The sequence below is a fragment of the Homalodisca vitripennis genome, chromosome 1, assembly GCF_021130785.1.
Source record: "Homalodisca vitripennis isolate AUS2020 chromosome 1, UT_GWSS_2.1, whole genome shotgun sequence".
In the NCBI taxonomy this organism is placed as follows: domain Eukaryota; kingdom Metazoa; phylum Arthropoda; class Insecta; order Hemiptera; family Cicadellidae; genus Homalodisca; species Homalodisca vitripennis.
Window position 1 is genome coordinate 22357326 of NC_060207.1, and position 11361 is coordinate 22368686.

An 11361-nucleotide genomic window follows, 5' to 3' on the forward strand; every position below is an offset into this window, starting at 1 on the left:
CCCAGATGGCTGACACTATTTCTCTTTTGCGTGCCAGATGTCGAATAAAAATGTATTTATAATTTAGTCTTTCTGTTTGTAGGCAGGAATTCTCAAGAATGAAATAAGCTATAGATTATAAATTTACGTCCAACATCAGCTAGAACTGTTAGCGACACGTGATGTGGCGTACTGCCGTGAATAATAAAACACCCGTATTTCACTATTTTAAAAATGACATCAAAACAACATATACTACTTAACCGGTTTGTGGGTGTTTGTACATAAATAGGACGCCGGAACTGGGCATTATGCTCAGTTTTTTCACCTATATGGAACTCTTTTACAAGAAGTTGCCCCACCAAAACTAAAACTTCAAATCCATCTAAAAAATATTTAATCTTAACATTGCCCTTCGATCTAGGGCGTATATTTCTTCTGTACCATACACTAAGGCATATCAATAGCACGGTTTATAATCGTTTTGGCAAGATCTTTTACCTATCGTCCTTTGGTTCAGGATATTAATGTATATTCTGAAAAATGTATATAAGTTAATTTACTTATCATAAACTCGATCTAAAACTAATACGATTTACCGCCACGTACGTTGATTCTACTTTATTTCAACGTTATTTACTTCGCTCTCAGATAAAATATTTCCTTTTATACAACTGGTAACGTCCAGCGATTAATTTAATCACCCATAGATTAGCAATATGTCGTGTTTAAAATACAACTTTGTCAGCTATATTGTAAAATAATTAATACTGAAATATAAGTTAATGTATCGAAATCTGTCAAACTCACCACTAACGCACCCACACTGTAGTGATTCAGAGTAATCTATTCTCAGCCTAGCTTTAGACTTGCCTGACAAAAAAGCGAGGCTCGGATACGTGATAGCGGATAGATGTAGTGATCAATCTCGATAAGACCGTGCATCTTTAAAAATACTTAATCTGTAGATTGAAGACTTCTACCCTGTCTTCGATTACTTAAAAAATCAGTTAAAATTTACCTTATTTTATTTACGTTAATTTAATGATTTAAACGGTGATAAGGAAATATATGTTCCTCTTGGAGAACGTAAAATATCTATTTGATGATGACAGTAATATTGGTGTATATGGTATAATCATACATCACATTCCTACATGAGGCAATCACTTACATAAGTATCGATCTATTCTCTATATTCATGGATTACACTGATTAATCTTTTATTTAACAGTAATTCAAGTATTAACTGTACACTAACCAAACGATAGCTAATTGATCTCAAATCAGGGGACATCTACCGAATAACCCAAGTAGGATTTGAAACTGAACTTGAGTGACATATTTTGTGTAACTTAATGTCATTCTCTTTAGTTTTAATAAAATTAATTTTTTATGGATTATTATAATCATCTTCCTTTTGAACATTAAGGCTAATAAGATTCCCGAATCACTTTGTCTGAATCAAAGACACCCGCATGATTTGGGCTTAGTGTGCATTTGTGCCCTAAATTATATTTCTTGTATTTTGTAATCATTAATAAAACAAATACAGTGGAGTCCCGCTAATCCGAACACGTGTAATTCCGAACGTCGGTTAATCCGAACAGGTCCAGGAGGAATTATTTATAACGATAATGAACAGTTATAGGAACTAATTACATAAAAAATGAAAATGGGTGCATAATTTCGTACATAAACAAAGAAAACTTTAATTAAATAGACATACAGTATTTTATTAAGACAAATTGTGTACGGTACAGTACATAAATAATGAAGTTAAATACAGTACCAAATTGAAACTTATAGGTTAAGTATGAGTTAAATTACTGTATTAAGAAGTAAAATCAAACAAAAATTGGACGTACAGTACTGATATTATTATTGAGTACAATATTAATTGTTAAAAGACATAAATTCAGTTATTGTCTTCTGTCGCATTAAAGAGAGTCTATTGGATAACGCGTAGTTTCGTACAATTACTGAACGCGTGGACCCGTACAATATCCAGTACGCTCACATTGCTTAACAATAGAACTCTCACACTAAATACGGTAAATGTGCTTAGTATTCGCAAACACGTTTATTTGTCAAGAAATACAATGCAACAGTCAGAAAACATGTTTTAATAAACAATGTTGATAATTCTATAACAAAATAGACCCATTCTCAAGTTTAAAACCGTATTTTTCTGTAATTCTGGCTAATCCGAACAATCACATAATCCGAATAGGGCTCGGTCCCAATTAGGTCGGATTAACGGGACTCTTTACTGTATATCACGTCGCATAGAAGGTTTACTGAAGTCCATGCAAAACTTTAAGTCTATAGCTACATGTGCTACTACGTAATACAAATGTAGCAAATGTAAGCAAACTGAGTACAATCATATGACAATATGATTGTACTCAGTTTGCTTACAGAAAATATTATTCATTACCCTGCGATCAACTCATAACCATCACGAAATCGCTACGGCTCAATGATATCGCATTAAGTGAGATACACCATCATCAAACTCGATATGAAATGAAGGTCCATACATAATTTCAAGTCTACAGGTCAGTTCATTCATGAAATATCGTGCAGACAGACGGATTCAATACTTATTGTTGATAGGTATCGAACGAGAGGGTGTAAAATGAAATAATAAAATGATGATTTTTTACTCAAATCACGTTTTCCTTATTTCAGCGTTCAGCTTTTCAGCTTACCTTCCGGTTATTGCGGTACAGATTCAACATCCGTCTTAAGACTATAAAAAAAGTCGACTACGAAAAAGTTTAATCAATCCCTTTCCCATCATAGCTACGTTATGTGTTTCAAGCCAATTGTTAGACAGGAAAATTAATAAACATTAAGTAAGCGTGAGCTAACCATATACAGACAATTACATTTGTGACTCTCAGTCTGTGTATCTGATTATGTAACCGTGATATTACTATGACGTGCCTACAGTACTATTTAAGTACCTGACGGTCAGTTTTAAGTTAATCAATCAAGCTAAGAAAGATACAATCTGATAAATAAATTATTGTTTGATTGTAACTCCTTTTATACCCCCGATGTTCAGTGGTTGCCAATCGTTTTCCTTCTTAGTCAAAAGTGCTCTCGTAATTTAAATAAAAACCAAGTTGTGTACTTATACATGCAAATTGGCTTTCGGCTTAGGCTTATATAAATTAGCAGTACTATAATAACTCGTAATACTCATCTCAATTGGTTGTTGTTTTTACGAACTCATTATTATTTTTCTATAAGCTGTTTAAAAACTGATTCCGTTGCTGTTATTCAGTTAAAAATTAGTAGTACCTAATATTGTTGTTCCTTTTTATGTTGCCTTATCTTTCATATTCATAAAAATTTTGTTCTTTTTTGATCTGACTGTTTACTTTATTAGTCAGTAAATATTATTTATTTTCTATATATCCAGTTGTACGATATTTCAAATCTTTCCAATTTATTTTTACCGTGCTAATTAAAATTTAATAACATTATCAAAAATTCTTTCCTTTTCAAAGAAACAACACCCCGTTGAACCGAAACTAATACAAATCAAATTCACTCGCCCGGTGCAAATATTGGTGCCGCTAAGTATATATGTTTATAGGTTACGTAAGTGACGTAGTCAAGAGCGTAACGTCACGCGGATTAGTTATGCAGTAACGTTGCACTACGTAGAGAACGTCACGCCCATTCCGTGTCGCAGGCAGAGAGTGCGCTGTAAACAATGGTGTAAGTGTAACATTACATTGAGCAATAAACTTTGGGTAGTTCCTGTATTTCTCAGAGAAAAGCGTTTCCTGGAATTCTTAACACTTGTGTCAACAAGTACTGTTTTAATTGTACGTTTTATTAAGATTTTGTTTTGTCAACCATTATATTTTCTCTCTAGACCTACAGACTCTTTTCTAATTATTCAAATGTAAGAGCGAGTCCAGAATGAAATGTAGTCTAATGTGTACTGCTGAATGTTCGAAAAAGTTAAAAACATGATGTTTCGTTTTTAAAATCACATTGCTTCTAATACATTTAGACCCGTGTAAAATGTTTCGTGCATTTAGTTTATGGTCAATTTTGTCCATAAAAAATCAGATTTCTACATAAAAATTGTATGATAATCGGAAGTTTACTCATTTTTAATTAAAACCTCATATTTTTTTTACAATTATCTCTACTCTATTTGGACAAAATTAGCATATAAGGATCTCGATCGGGCAGTAATGCAATTAGGTTGTACGTCGATTAGGATGTGTAAGATTTTGAACCAGTGTGTTATCATATACACACAAACTAAAAAAGGTATGAGTTGTATACGAAATATAACTTAATAAATCTGCACAAGCAGAAAAGATGATTCGACTGCTTATGTTGGTTAATCAGTTTTAATAAACGTAAAACTTCATCGAACCCCTCTACTCAACTCGTTAATTAAGAATAGTTGCAGGTGGCATCTGGGTTAGAAGCTTTTAAGCCACTAAAAGATTCAAATTAATATATTGTAGCATTCATTGATAAAATAAAAAACAAAATAAAAATAAAATATTAAATAAATAAAACTAGTCGATATTAAAAAAATCCAAATATAATTGCCAACAATTTTATTGAGGAAGAAAAGGATGTATTTACTGAATCTGGAGACCTCGTTATCCTGGGAAATAACTCTGGAATGAGATCTCATTTTATTTCAGAATGCATCTAATATGGTAGCTTCTCGTTTTGATTATTTTGAATGCCATATACAGAAATAAGTAACGGATACAAAATATTTCAAGCGAGTTAAAAATTAGCAATGTTTAAAATATCCCAAACTCTACACATTTCTCGCTATCTTCAAACATATAGTGTTTAAACTTTGTTTTCCCGGGTTTCCTTTTTTATTTCATCACTACTCTAAAATATTGTTCCCAATACTCAATTTGTTTCTTCACTTTACGAGATGAAGACCTTATACGTATTGTGCAAATTGTACATTTTCTGCACATTGAAGACTGCACAGTCGAATGGAACAAAGAGTTGTTGCCCCTTATTGTTGTCCATAGAAAACATTTCAAGTTCAACGCCAAAATCTTGTGACTGAGTTTGTATATTCAAGTCATGATTTGGCGCATGCTCTCACGAGTCGAAGGTTCATGTGTCTTTAGAATGCTAATTGTTGAGTTTACGAGGACAGCGCTGCCTTTGTAAAATATAAAGACCAGAGAACTTGACCGACTTCTGAGGGGAATGTGTCAGCGGTAACAAACTGTCCAAGGCACCCACACTGCCATTTCTCGGAATAACACTTTAGGACTGTTTGTAATACCTCCAGGGTTAACATTTATAAGCAACTCTGTAGAGGTCGTCCTAGGTAGCTGACTCCTTAGCGTCCTAGCATCTCACACCAGAGACCCGGGTTCGAATCCAGGTCTGAGCATAGCATTTTTGCATGATAATAAATAATCATCTAATCCTATACAGTAATTAAGTGATAAATGGTTTCATGCTAAGGATTCAGATCATTCAAAAAACTGGTAAACAACTGGAAAAAAACTTGTGCGGGTGATTTTTATTAGATAACCACATCACTGCGGTATTGTTTTGTAGGCACTGCAATAACATACTGTCATGTAGTGACATATCACAGGTTATAACAAAAGATTTCAATGCATGACAAAGTTTGTATTACTTATAATATACTTTCCTAGACTAATTTGTGCAAAACTGTTTCAGACTTACAGTATTATTTAATGTCTTTATTTCTTGGTGTGGAACAATATCAAAATCTTAATCTTTCCGTATAATGTACCTCAGTAAAATGGGTTGGTATTTGGAGTTTGGCTGAATCAAACCACAAGATGTGTTTTTTAATCATGTGTCATGGGGGACCGTTAAATAGATTTTATCTGCTTGTGCGTATCTTATTTAAAATAAATACAATAAATATAAGTAAAAGATTTTAAAGTTTACTTAAATAGCAACATTGAAACAGAAATACATTTTACATTGATATTTTATAACAGAATGAACTAATAAACTTTGTGCTGGCCATATGCTTGATTTAATATTTGTTTTAATATCAGTTAAAATTCTATATGCAATTTGTCTTCTTTAATAATTAAATAATTTCACTCGCTGAACTATAATTACCGTTTCTATAATAAAAATTATTATTACTTGAAGCTTTGCATTGACTTTAGAAATAATATCTGGGTCCAGTTCCATTGTACAGTTCAGATGTAACAGTTCACTACTGTGTGTAATTATTTGAGTTGTAGTAAAGTAAGTTCGGTTGACAGTTTTACAACTGAATTCGGCTTGTTTGAGGAGAAGATTAGAACACCCCAGGATAGCACGCAGCTGCCCGCGATCGCTCTAGCACGCCCGGATGCCGGAGACACGTGGTCACGCCGTGAGTCACCCGGAGCGCGGAGTTTGCGTGGCGCTTAGCAGAGATCAGGCCGAGACCGTTACAGGAATGAGAACAGGTTTGGGCCCTCACCACAATCGGAACACTTCGCTAATCTGACTGCTCTAACGGAGGGCCAAGAATTTATTGAACACATCAGGAATGTCCTCCTAACACTGATCAGGGAGAGAGTCTGTGGAGAGTGAAAACACCGGGTGGGAGTGGGAGGAAAGAATCCGGGGAGAGAAGTACCACAGTAGTGCACGAGTAAGTTCCGCCCAAGAAATGGGGACGAACAACTTGGAAGCCAATTAAGAAAGCAGAAAGCGATCTTCGTAATGTTTCAGATCGTATAAATTAGGATTGCCTTCACCATGGATTCCTAGAAAACGTCCATCAATCAAGAATTAGAAAACCAGATCGGATCTTAAGACCTGGTTGTACTGGCAGCCAGCCATTTTGTTATAGCCCCATAAGAACAAGATTAAACCTCATGCTGTTTTATGAGCTTATTTTTAGTCAATACTAGTCCTTATGATTATGTCTTGGTAGCTTATATAAATGCACAGTTTAGTTTAGATGTTCCACCAAACTATCAGTAGAGTTCAGAGATATTTTGTTATGTTCAAGCTTGCTTGACCTTTGAAAACGCATTACTTTTTACATTAAAAATATTATTTTACAGCGTTCTAATTATTTAACCTTTGACGTAATTTTTGACACTTTCACCCTAGAGAATAATCTAATTAATTGGAAACCTTGGTTTGTAGCCTTATAAGAATAAGGTTAAACCTCATGATGTTTTATGCCTCATTTTTAGTCGTAGCGTTATGGGAGATCTCTCATTTTAAATATATAATTAATACGCTACCAAACACATTGTAGGTTTTTTAGTCTTTTTATAGTTACTCAGGCAGAACATCTGAATTTTTTTTATTTATAAAATCTCTGATTTTAGAGAAAATATTTGGTAAACTTTGTGATTATGATTAAGATTAAGAGCATCATATAGTCAAAGAAAGCGATTTGAGTAGCCAAATCTTTTTTCATTAGGGTCTTAAGGATTCTTAAGTAAAGTGGATCTTTAAAATGAGTACTTTCATTTATTGGAACGATAATAACAAAAGAAGATAAGATCTCACAAGACCAAACACGCTAAATAATTACTTACTCCTGCCTTATATGTCTACATGATAGGAAGAATAGTTATAATTGTAGAAATACCAGACTACATTTACCTTTATTACATAATTTAAGTTTAATGTAAAATACAAAATAGCTTGTAGAATATATGACCCCAATAGCAATTTCATTTATAAAATTGTTTGTTTTGTAATGTATCTTTAATGGTAGAAAAGAGAGAGAAACAACCTCTTTCAACGCCTGTAAAAGGTGACAAGGGAAGTGCGTTGCGTTGTTTGATACAGACGCTACTGTGACATTGACCTCTGACAGGCTCTTTACATAATAATAAGTCTCACTCTCTTGGATATTCGGCTTTTGGATAAAAACTCTTTTAGAGCCTATTTAAAAAGAAGGTAGCCTACTTGAAGAACATAATGTATCTCATAGAAGCAACAATCTTCTGAGACTTAGTGCAACATTATAAAGAATCATTTAATAGCCCAAAATAAACTGGTCTAGTTATATTTATGTTTTTCGATATCTCACCCATTTCGTGGTGAATAAAAAAGCAAAGACTGTTTTGGCCTAAGACAAGTCATGCAAATCTTTGTACATATCAAATTTAAATAAAAGAAAAATATGCGTCACGTTTTTTAAAGCAATAGTTTAATTTGAGCCAAAATTCATTATGAAACTTTGTAGCTGGGTGGAGTTTTGGACAAAATAAGTGTTTTGAGCGATTTTGGAAGAAACATTTGAGGTGTTTCACTTCTCCATAGAAAACTTAATTAAGAGACGACTGTAGTACAATGACCATGGCGGTTTTCCTCACTTTGACCATAACCATGACCATGGGAACTATGGTTAACCTCATGCTGTGTTATGGCCTTTCTTTATATTTATTACTTTATGAAAGATGTCTCAGTTTAAAGATATTATGAATACGTATACAAACGTTTTTTCAGGGTATCCTTTTTCAATATATTTACGTTGACGTACAAAAAAGTTGGAGATTTCTCTCTAAGTAACCGTAAAAAGACTTAAAATCCTAAAAAGCGTTTGAATACGGGTTAATTATACCATGCATCGTGTTCATGAGACATCTAACTCAAAGACTAAAAATAAGGTCGTAAAACAGCACGAAGTTTAACCTTGTTCTTATGAGGCTACACCCAAGATGGCATTTAATTATATTATTCTCTATAGAAACAGTGCCAAAAATTACGAACAACAAGGGTAGATAATTATAATTTTGTAAAATATAGTTTTTAATGTAAAAAGTAATGCTTTTTCAAAATTCAAGCAAGTCTGAGCATAACAAAATAACACTGCACACTACTGATAGTGTGATGGAAGAACAACAGTGAACTATGAATTAATATAAACTACCAAGGCATAAGAGCTTTTATTGGTATTTAACGCTGAAAACAATTTTATAATTAATTCGTTCATTTGTAAGTTTTGAGTGATATTTTAATTTTAACTATAACACTGATGGTCTGGAAATATATCTGAAGAATTTATTTAAGATCTTTCTCACACAGAGCAGTAACATCCACATGATGTCTCGTACGAAGTAGAGGAATCGGCGTTATGACATAAATTACAAAGAGGTCAAGGCCGAGGTCATGTCGTTACTGGTACCTGTATGTCTCAGCTTATTGCTCCACGGATCCGGGTTCGAATCCCAGTAGGGCAGTGCATTTTCACACGTTAACACGCTATCGTCATAATAATGTGGCAAGTGATTTTGTTAGGAGCTTCAAAAAATCGTAAATACCCTCTGCTCAGGATTCTACGTAACAGGTAGTTTAGTTACTACAACGGCATTGATTTAGACATTTTTGGATATGGCTACTATCGACGAGGTTGGGCTTAATGAATACTCAGAACAACCTCAGTTACCAGAGGCCTCATTCAGGAGCCGGCTGTGATGAAACGACCTTGACTTTTTCCCCATAAGGTCAATGTTAAACCTCGTGCACTTTTACGCCCTTTTTTTTTTTTTTTTTTTTTTTTTTTTTGTAGCTTTGTGAGAGATGGCGCGTGTAGAAGATCTTATTACTACACATCAAAACGCTGTTTATATTTTCTTGCGGACTCTATACTACTGTAATAATTAATTAAATAGTGGATTATAAAAATTTATATTCTTTCTGAATAATCAATAAAAATATTGAAAAAAATAAAAAGCGATTGGGTGCGTGTTAATTAATTATATCTTTCAAATTAGACATCCCCCATAATTGTACGACTAACCGTAATATCGTAAAAGTGCGTATCCTTACATTATTCTTATAGGGCAAACTTAAATTCATTTGAATATAGCCGGTTATTAAGAACATTGTAATCCTTAACTCAGTTTACACAGTGCGGGTCCTTTCAGAATAAATTTAAGAAACTTAGGCCCTGCCCTAAATTTATTGTATACTTCTTACAACGAAATAAAAATGTTTTCTTACAAAATTTGTGGTCAGCTTTCTAGAAAGTATTTTGATCCAGATTGCTTTTAGTTATATTTTTTGTAATACTGTCATCTCACAGTATTTAAAAATATCGCCACAGTACTAAATGAAATTGAAATTGGTTGGGACTTATACGTGGGAAGTAATGTTCTTGGGAGAAATTTGAACTTTATTTTGAAATTAAAAGAAAAAACTAAACACGACTGGGACTAAATATACGGTTTTACACGTTTAATGAAGTTCCTTTATTACATGAAGTAGCATTTATGTCACGTGCACACAACAGAAATCCCGAAATATTGCTGGTCTCGAACGAGGACAGTTCTGCTCCGACAGTTCTGCAGCGCTTCCATGTTATCTGTGTCGATAGTTTGACAAGCAGAACTTGCAGAAAAGACTAGCTGCTCACCAGGTCGGCTCGGTTAGTGGGGGGGGGGGGGACAGGAAAGTGTATCATCAATGTGGGCTAAGCTGTGTTGTGCGTGCACCGTGTACCGCATTACAAGGTGGTCTTTTGTAACCAGACGTGACTATCCTTGCTGCTTCCACTTTATTACTCAGTTTTGTAGCTCATCTCGAATTATGGTTAATGTTTTATTCTCAGTTTTTCTTTTACTCCTCCCGTCTTCCATTCTAAAATGAATGGTATTCATTCCATACGTTGAATGAATTGACACCACTTTTATCAAAGCCAGAGTTCCCAGTAAGTATCTTATGAAGCCAAACATTGCATTAGTAATTTGGCAATGGCTTTAAGTTCATTGCGTCCAACACAACATGTTTTTCAGCCCAACTTTGAAAGACACGGATCAAACATCAAACCATTTTTTATCCATTTATAAGATATTTTTATAATTGTTTTTAACATTACTTAAAATTAAGTATACTTCATACTTAAAATATTTTATCGTAATACATCATAATAACTAACAAATTCAAACTTTAGTATATTAATTAAATCGAACAATATTGCATTAATTTCATCACTAAAAGTACAAGCTATGAATGTGAACACTTAATTAACTTTATAACTCCACTTCTATTCTCCAAAATCCGAGGTAGTGATCTGACAATACAGAGGTATTATGACACAAAAGAATGAAGCCGTCACAGGATATAGATCAACTGCACGTGATCCAGTGGACTCTTTTAGATATTTTTTAAGCTCAATAAAAATATTAATGTATGTTTTTATGTATAAATGGGAGTGGGGAGGTTAAGAGTGTTTTTGATTGTTAAAAACTTTTATTTTCTTTACACCTATACATGAAACGATGCATAAAAATGTGTAACTCTTTGAACGTACAATTATTTGACCTTTACATTGTGGAGTGTTAAACTCCTTAAAGAATCTCAACAGTGAGAGTTATTGTGTATTCGCTATTAATAAAAATATTAAAAAGT